Below are 9,822 nucleotides of genomic sequence, written 5' to 3'. Positions count from 1 at the left end.
CTCAATTTCCTCATCTACAATAGATAATAGTTGAGAAGAACCAATAAAATGGTGGAACATATACAGTTTAGGAACACTGCAGCTTGTTCCTACCTCTCTTAATGCCAGATAGAGCTGCTGGGGAAGAGGGATCTGGGCATTTATTGACATATTTATCTTTGTGTACTGGAGATTGAACACGGGTATTCTACCATTGAGCTACATCTCCAGCCTCCCCTTTATCATTTTTTTCAATATTTATTTTTTAGTTGTTGTTGGACATAATACCTCTATTTATTTATTTATTTATGAGATTTAATGTAGAAGTTTATTTTGAAATTTTTCAAATTAAAAAATATATTTGCTTTATTTTAAAACCAATTGATTTTCACATGTAGGACCATACCCAATTCAAAACAATTCATCAAATGCAAGTAATTTTATGATTACATACTTTGTTCCTTTAATAAACAACATCAGACATACACATTTAATAGTAATTTTATAAAATAATATTGATATCTGTTTTTATTTAATTGATAAACATTGAATTGTATTCTTTTGAAATTTCTGTTTGAATGCAATAGTGTGGATTGTATTGCATTATTGGGGTTCACACAATACCTTTATTTTATTTATTTTTATGTGGTGATGAGGATCAAACTCAGGGCCTCGCACGTGCTAGGCGAGTGCTCTACCGCTGAGTTACAACCCCAGCCTCATTATTATTTTTTTAATTTTGAGGCAGGGTCTTGCTAGGTTGCCCAGGCTGGCCCCGAATTTGTGATCTCCTTGCTTCAGCCTCCAGAGTCATTGGGATTACAGACAGGCGCCACCTTGTCCAACTGAAGTCGGAACCACTTCTTAGGTTTTGGGGTTTTCTTATTAGAGGAAAATCCTTTAATGAAAAGGGATAGGAATGTGGTTCAGTAATTAACAAAAACCCAGCAGCCTGACATCCACTGGTGGGGATCAAAGCTTATTCAAAACCCCATTCTCAGAGACTGGCAGGTTCCCTGCAAGACCCCACTCAGAGGCTGATTCACAGCTCACAGGGCAAATATATCTTTTTCCAGGAGTATGTGCTAAAGACAAACACAGGCAATTATTTAACATCCTGGGGTTCTGAGGCAGTACATAACAGGTTAGGGTAAATACATACCCTGTGCCTGCCATGCCATTATATATTTTTTATTTGTCCTAATTATTTGTACATGACAGAAGAATACATTTTGACACATCATACATAAATGGAGTATAACTTCTCATTTGTCAGTTTGTACATGATGTAGAATTACACGGGTCATATAATCATATATGCACATAGGGTATTAATGTCCAATTCATTCTACTGTTATTCCTACCCCCATGCCCTCTCCCCTCCCTTCATGCCCCTCTGTCTAGTCAAAGTATCTCTATTCTCCCCCACTCTTATTGTGAATTAGCATCTGCATATCAGAGAAAACATTTGGCCTTTTGTTCTTTGGTATTGGCTTATTTCACTTAGCATAATACTCTCTAGTTCCATCCATTTACTTGCAAATGCCATAATTTCATTCTTCTTTAAGGCTGATTAATATTCCATTGCATACATATAAAACATTTTCTTTATCCATTCATCTCTTGAAGGGCACCTAGATTGGTTCCATATTATGAATTGGGCTGGTATAACCACTGATATGGTTACATCAGTGTAGTATGCTGATTCTAAGTCTTTTGGGTAAAAACCAAGGAGTGGGATGACTGGGTCAAATGATAGTTCCATTGGAAGTTTTCTAAGGACTCTCCATACTTCTTCCCATACTGGTTGCACCAATTTGCAGTCCCACCAGCAATTATATGACTGTACCTTTTCCCCACATTCTCACCAACATTTTTGTGGCCTGTATTCTTGAGGATTGCCACTCTTACTGGAGTGGGTTGGAATCCAAGTGTAGTTTTGATTTGCATTTCTCTAATTGCTAGAGATGTTGAACATTTTTTTCATATATTGGTTGATGATTATATTTCTTCTTCTGTGAAGTGTCTGTTCAGTTCCGTAGCCCATTTATTGATTGGGTTATCTGGTTTTTGGTGTTAAGTTTTTTGAATTCTTTATATATCCTGGAGATTAATGCTGTATCTGAGATGTGTATGATAAAGATTTTTTTCCCATGCTGTAGGCTCTCTCTTCACATTATTGTTTCCTTTGTGGTGAAGAAGATTTTTAGTTTGATTCCATCTCATTTATTGATTCTTTTTTTAATATTTTTTAAATTTGAAGATGGACACAATAAATTTTTTAAATTTATTTTTATGTGGTGCTGAGGATTGAACACAGTGCCTTATGCATGCTGGACAAACACTCTATCCGTGAGTCACAACCATAGCCCCCCATTTATTGATTCTTGATTTTACTTCTTGTGCAGTAGGAGTCTTTTAAGGAAGAAGGTTCCTAAGCCAACATGATGGAGATTTGGGCTCACAGTTGAGTTTCCTTGAGTCTTTTTCTTTCTTTATTTCTTTCTTTCTTTCTTTCTTTATTTTTTTTTTTTTTTGCCCTAGGGATTGAACCCGGGACACTTAACCACATCCCCACCCCTTTTTATTTTTATTTTTTATTTTGAGGTAGGGTCTGGCTAAGTTGCTGAGGCTGACTTTGAACTCATAATCCTCCTGCCTCAGTCTCCCAAGCCCCTGGTGTTACAGGAGTGAGCCACTGTGCCCAACTGTGTTCTCAGATTTTTGACCTGTGCTGGAACAGTTAAGACTTCGGGGAATCTGAGGATGGAATGGATGCAGTTTGCATTGTGAGATCTTGGATCTTTGGGAGCCCCAGGCAGAATGCTATAGCTTAGATCTGAAATGTCCTTCAAAGCTCCATGTGTTTAAGGCTTGGTTCCCTGTGTCGTTATTGGGAGGTGGCACAAACTTCAAGAGGTCTAATGGGAGGTCTTCAGGTCACTCAGGGAATGCTTCTGAAGGGGTTAATGGGACTTCATTCCCTTCCTCTTTCTCTTTTTATTTCCTAGCCATGAGGTGTGTGGTTTTGATCTGCCACACTTCTGCCATGATGTGCTGCTGCACATGGGCCCCCAAACACCAGAGCCAACCAACCATCAACCAAAACCTAAAAACTGTGAGCCACAGTAAACCTTTTCTCTTTATAAGGTGATCAGCCAGGTTTTTGTTATATTGATGGAAAGCTTAGTATTTCCATTCAGCAAAGTTCATTTAACTTGATAGGAAAACTTCAACTTCTATTTTCTTCAAACATTTTTTTTTTTTTTTTGAGATGGAAGTCTTGCTGTGTTGCCCAGGCTGACCTTGAACTCCTGAGCTCAAGTGAGCCTCCTGCCACAATCTCCCATATCTCCCAAATAGCCAGGATGATAAGCATGTGCCACCAAGCCCAGCTCCTTCTACTCTTTGATAGGGAATCCTCATGATTTCCAGCAAGAGAAAAACATAAAAAGACCATTGTTGATATAAATTTTAGTGTAATGCTCAATATTGAGGTTTACTTTGTCTCAGAACGTGTGGTTTAGTGAAGGCTAAGAATGTTGGGCAGGGCTCTTCCTAGGTTTAGACTAAGCTACTTTCACTTATGATGAAGCCTTAGTGTATCAAGTCATTTCCTCTTAGTAGCCAAATTTTATCTAAGGTAGTGAGCCCCACTTTTTTTTTTTTTGGTACCAGGAATTGAACTCAGGGGCACTCGACTACTGAGCCACATCCCCAGCCCTATTTTGTATTTTATTTAGAGACAGGGTCTCACTGAGTTGCTTAGCTCCTTGCCATTGCTGAGGCTGGCTTTGAACTCGCCATCCTCCTGCCTCAGCCTCCCAAGCCACTGGGATGACAGGTGTGCGCCACCCCACTCAGTGAGCTCCACTATTTTAAAGCATTAGAATCTAATCAGGAAAATAATTTTAAGCCACAAAAATAACCTTTAAAAACCTAAAAGAAGAAAAACATAAAACAAAATCCAGCAGCACTGTAATCAAATAGTGATCATGTAAAGAATGTATAGAAATTTCAGCTGTATGAAGCCATTTGTAACATGCATAGAAATTCATATGAGGGGCTGGGGATGTGGCTCAAGCGGTAGCATGCTTGCCTGGCATGTGTGCGGCCCGGGTTCGATCCTCAGCACCACATACAAAGATGTTGTGTCCGCCGAGAACTTAAAAATAAAAATAAATATTAAGATTCTCTCTGTCTCTCTCTCTCTCTCCTCTCTCTCTTTAAAATAAATAAATAAATAAATAAATATTAAAAATTCTCTCTCAAAAAATGTTTTTTTTTAAAAAAAGAAATTCATATGAACATTTTCCATACATGTCAAAAGTATATTTTATTTCATTCCTTTTTTATTAGAGCTTTATCATTATACATAGTAGTTGGGTTCATCCCAATGAAGTCATATATGCATGGAATTCGATTTCAGTTCATGATCACCCCTTTTCCCTCTTGTCCTCCCTCCCCTCCCTCATTCTCCTTCCTCTACTCTGACTTCCTTTCACTCCTGTATTTATTTATATTTTATTGGTTCTTTTTACTCATTCATAAAGCTGAAATTCCCCTTGGTACATATACTTATTCACATAACACAATTTTTAAAGAATTTATTCTGCATTTGTTGTGGGGCAGGTCGCTCAGAAAACACACTAAGTCCCAGTTTTGTCCAAATTGATGAGTCTTTATTTAGCCGGCTGGTGGATGACTGCTCCTCGAAGGACCCATAACTGTCTCTGCAAGGAGCAGCCCCGAGCCTGAGTATTTTAGGATATTTAAAGGGAAAAACCACATCCGGGTTGACATAGCTGCAAGTAAGCAGGTGCAGAAGCTGCATTGGGCAGTTAGGGAGACAATGCAATGGGGACATTGGTATTGCCCGTAGGACTTCCTAGGTTGGCATAGCAGCAAGCAAGCAGAAGGGAAGGGGGTCAAAATGACCCTGCTCAGTACAAGTTAGAGAAATGTTACTGAGGTCTAGACAATCAATCTCTGACAAGGTACATTGCCCAAGAAAAATGGAAACCAAAGGGAACAATTTTTCATTGTATAATAATTGCTATTTTGTGTTGCCAAGTATGTTATGCTAGGTAACTATTTTTTTTTAAAGAGAGAGTGAGAGAGGGAGAGAGAGAGAGAGAGAGAGAGAGAGAGAGAGAGAGAGAGAATTTTTAATATTTATTTCTTAGTTCTCGGCGGACACAACATCTTTGTATGTGGTGCTGAGGATCGAACCCGGGCCGCACGCATGCCAGGCGAGCGCGCTACCGCCTGAGCCACATCCCCAGCCCCGCTAGGTAACTATTAATGGGTACAAAGGCAGGACTTTCCCAGGGCAAAAGCATTTCTTTCATGATATGGAATCCCAGGGTAAAATGGAGTCTGTTTGGTCACTGCCCATATAGCCTGGCCCATAACACATTGCCTCCAATTTCTCATCTGTCCTCTCTGCCTCTCGATCTCCTTCTTCTACACAACTGATCTTCCCTGTATCTTTATGGTATCTTATCCTTTGTACCCCCTTTCCTTTATTTTACCCTAGCTTCCACATGTGAAAGAAAATACTTGAGCCAGGTGTGGAGGTAGATGCCCATAATCCCAGCAGCTCAGGAGGCTGAGGCAGAAGGATCTCAAGTTCAAAGCCAGCCTCAGCAATTTAGCAAAGCCCTAACCAACTTAGTGAGACCTTCTCAGAAAAAGGCTGGGGATGTGGGGATGACATATGGTAGTTGTAGAATGGCAATTTGATGATATTAATTCTGCCTATCCAAGAATATGGGAGGTTTTTCCATCTCCTAAGGTCTTCAATTTCTTTCTTTGTTGTTCCATAATTTTCAGTGAAGAGCTTTTACCTCATTGGTTAGATTAATTCCCAAGTATTTTATTTCATTAGGTTGTTGTAAATGGGATGGTTTTCCTGATTTCTTCCTCAGCTGAATCTCTGTTGGAGTATGGGAAAACTACCGATTTTGTGGGTGTTGATCTTGTATTCTGCTACTTTGCTAAACTCATTTATAAGCTCCAGAAGTCTTCTGGTGGAGTTTTTTGGGTCGTCTACATATAGGATCATGTCATCAGCAAACAAAGATAGTTTGACTTCTTAAGAAGCCATTTTATTAATTTTTTAAATTAAAAAAAATTTTGTTTATTTAGTTGTAGTTGTACACAATACCTTATTTTTTATTTTTATGTGGTGCTAAGGATAGAACCCAGGGCCTCACATGCCCTAGGTGAGTGCTCTACTGCTGAGCCACAAATCCAGCCCTTTAATTTTTTTATATTTTAAGATAGGTCTCATTACATTGTTCCAGCTAGGCTCAAACTCCTGGACTTCAGTGATCCTCTTGACTCAGTCTCCAAAGTGCTGGGATTACCACCCTGCTAAATTACCACTCCCCACCTTTTCAAATCAACATAATAAATATATAGATTGAGCATTTCTAATCTAAAATCCAAAATGCTTTATTTTTATTTTTTTATTATTATTTTTTTATTGGTTGTTCACAACATTACAAAGCTCTTGACATATCATATTTCATACATTAGATTGAAGTGGGTTATGAACCCCCAATTTTACCCCAAATGCAGATTGCAGAATCACGTCGGTTACACATCCACAATTTTACATAATGCCCTATTAGTAATTGTTGTATTCTGCTACCTTTCCTATCCCCTACTATCCCCCCTCCCTTCCCCTCCCATCTTCTCTCTCTACCCCATCAGCTGTTGTTCATTTCTCTCCTTGTTTATTTTCCCATTCCCCTCACAACCTCTTATATGTAATTTTGTATAGCAATGAGGGTCTCCCTTCATTTCCATGCAATTTCCCTTTTCTCTCCCTTTCCCTCCCATCTCATGTCTCTGTTTAATGTTAATCTTTTCTTCCTGCTCTTCCTCCCTGCTCTGTTCATAGTTGCTCTCATTATATCAAAGAAGACATTTGGTATTTGTTTTTTAGGGATTGGCTAGCTTCACTAAGCATAATCTGCTCTAGTGCCATCCATTTCCCTGCAAATTCTATGATTTTGTCATTTTTTATTGCTGCATAGTACTCCATTGTGTATAGATGCCACATTTTTTTTTATCCATTCATCTATTGAAGGACATCTGGGTTGGTTCCACAGTCTAGCTATTGTGAATTGTGCTGCTATGAACATCGATGTGGCAGTATCCCTGTAGCATGCTCTTTTAAGGTCTTCAGGGAATAGTCCGAGAAGGGCAATAGCTGGGTCAAATGGTGGTTCCATTCCCAGCTTTCCCAGGAATCTCCAAACTGCTTTCCAAATTGGCCGCACCAATTTGCAGTCCCACCAGCAATGTACAAGTGTACCCTTTTCTCCACATCCTCGCCAGCACTTGTTGTTGTTTGACTTCATAGTGGCTGCCAATCTTACTGGAGTGAGATGGTATCTTAGGGTGGTTTTGATTTGCATTTCTCTGACTGCTAGAGATGGTGAGCATTTTTTCATGTACTTGTTGATTGATTGTATGTCCTCCTCTGAGAAGTGTCTGTTCAGGTCCTTGGCCCATTTGTTGATTGGGTTATTTGTTATCTTATTGTCTAATTTTTTGAGTTCTTTGTATACTCTGGATATTAGGGCTCTATCTGAGGTGTGAGGAGTAAAAATTTGTTCCCAGGATGTAGGCTCCCTATTTACCTCTCTTATTGTTTCTTTTGCTGAGAAAAAACTTTTAAGTTTAATTAAGTCCCATTTGTTGATTCTAGTTGTTAACTCTTGTGCTATGGGTGTCCTATTAAGGAATTTGGAGCCCGACCCCACAATCTGTAGGTCGGAGCCAACTTTTTCTTCTATCAGATGCAGAGTTTCTGATTTGCTATCAAGCTCCTTGATCCATTTTGAGTTAACTTTTGTGCATGGCGAGAGAGAGGGATTCAGTTTCATTTTGTTGCATATGGATTTCCAGTTTTCCCAACACCATTTGTTAAAGATGCTATCCTTCCTCCATTGCATGCTTATAGCCCCTTTATCAAATATAAGATAGTTGTAGCTTTGTGGATTAGTCTCTGTGTCCTCTATTTTATACCATTGGTCCACCCATCTGTTTTGGTACCAGTACCATGCTGTTTTTGTCACTATTGCTCTGTAATATAGTTTGAAATCTGGTATTGCTATACCGCCTGATTCACACTTTCTGCTTAGAATTGCTTTTGCTATTCTGGGTCTTTTATTTTTCCATATGAATTTCATGATTGCTTTATCTATTTCTACAAGAAATGCCGTTGGGATTTTGATTGGCATTGCATTAAACCTATAGAGAACTTTTGGTAATATCGCCATTTTGATAATGTTAGTTCTGCCTATCCATGAACAGGGTATATTTTTCCATCTTCTAAGATCTTCTTCTACTTCTCTCTTTAGGGTTCTGTAGTTTTCATTGTATAAATCTTTCACCTCTTTTGTTAGGTTGATTCCCAAGTATTTTTTTTTTTTTGAGGATATTGTGAATGGAGTGTTTTTCCTCATTTCCGTTTCAGAAGTTTTGTCGCTGATATACAAAAATACCTTTGATTTATGTGTGTTGATTTTATATCCTGCCACTTTGCTGAATTCATTTATTAGTTCTAGTAGTTTCTTTGTAGACCCTTTTGGGTCTTCTAGGTATACAATCATGTCATCTGCAAATAGTGATAATTTAAGTTCTTCTTTTCCTATTTTTATGCCTTTAATTTCTTTCGTCTAATTGCTCTGGCCAGTGTTTCGAGAACTATATTGAATAGAAGTGGTGAGAGAGGGCATCCCTGTCTTGTTCCAGATTTTAGAGGGAATGCCTTTAACTTTTGTCCATTCAGAATGATGCTAGCCTGAGGCTTAGCATAGATAGCTTTTACAATGTCAAGGTAAGTTCCTGTTACCAAAATGCTTTAAATTTTATGTATTTATTTATTTATTGGTGGTACTGGGGTATTGGGGATTGAACCCAAACAGCACTCTACCTCTGAGCCACATCCCTAGCCCTTTTTATTTTATTGAGACAGGGTCTTGCTAAGTTGCCCGGGCTGGCCTCAAACTCAGAATCCTACCTCAGCCTCTCAAGTAGCTGGGATGATAAGCCTGTGCAAAATTAAAACTTTTTTTAGTACTAACATGTCTAGTGTCACAAATGGAAAATGCCACACCTGACCTCATGTGACAGGTCAAAATGCAAGTGCACTAAAAATATTGTATCGGGGCTGGGGATGTGGCTCAAGAGGTAGAGCGCTCACCTGGCATGCGTGTGGCCCGGGTTCGATCCTCAGCACCACATACAAACAAAGATGTTGTGCCCGCCGAGAATTAAAAAATAAATATTAAAAAATTCTCTCACTCTCTAAAAAAAAATAAAAAAATAAAAATAAAAAATATTGTATCATATGACCTTCAGGCTGTACATATAAGGTATATATAAAACATAAATAAATTTTGTGTTTAGACTTGCATCCCATTCCCAAGATATCTCATAGTATCTATGCAAATATTCCAAAAATTTCTTTCTTTTTTTTTTTTTTGAGAGAGAGAGAGAGAGAGAATTTTAATATTTATTTTTTAGTTTTCGGCGGACACAACATCTCTGTTTTGCATGTGGTGCTGAGGATCGAACCTGGGCTGCACGAATGCCAGGCGAGCACGGTACCGCTTGCGCCACATCCCCAGCCCCCCCAAACTTTTTAAAAATCTGAAATCTGAAACACTCTGGTCCCAAGCATTTTGGATAGGGTTTACTCAACCAGTATTTAGGATGCATAAGCTTAAAATCCCATTTATGATATCAAACTCAACCTTCACTGTGGGGGAAATAAAACCTTAATATTCAAAACCTAAGTAAAGCCAGAGAGGTGGTAGAGTA

The sequence above is a fragment of the Spermophilus citellus genome, assembly GCF_964194105.1.
Source record: "Spermophilus citellus genome assembly, chromosome: 11".
NCBI lineage: Eukaryota > Metazoa > Chordata > Mammalia > Rodentia > Sciuridae > Spermophilus > Spermophilus citellus.
The sequence above is the reverse complement of the archived record's forward strand: the minus strand, read 5'-3'. Positions refer to the sequence as shown.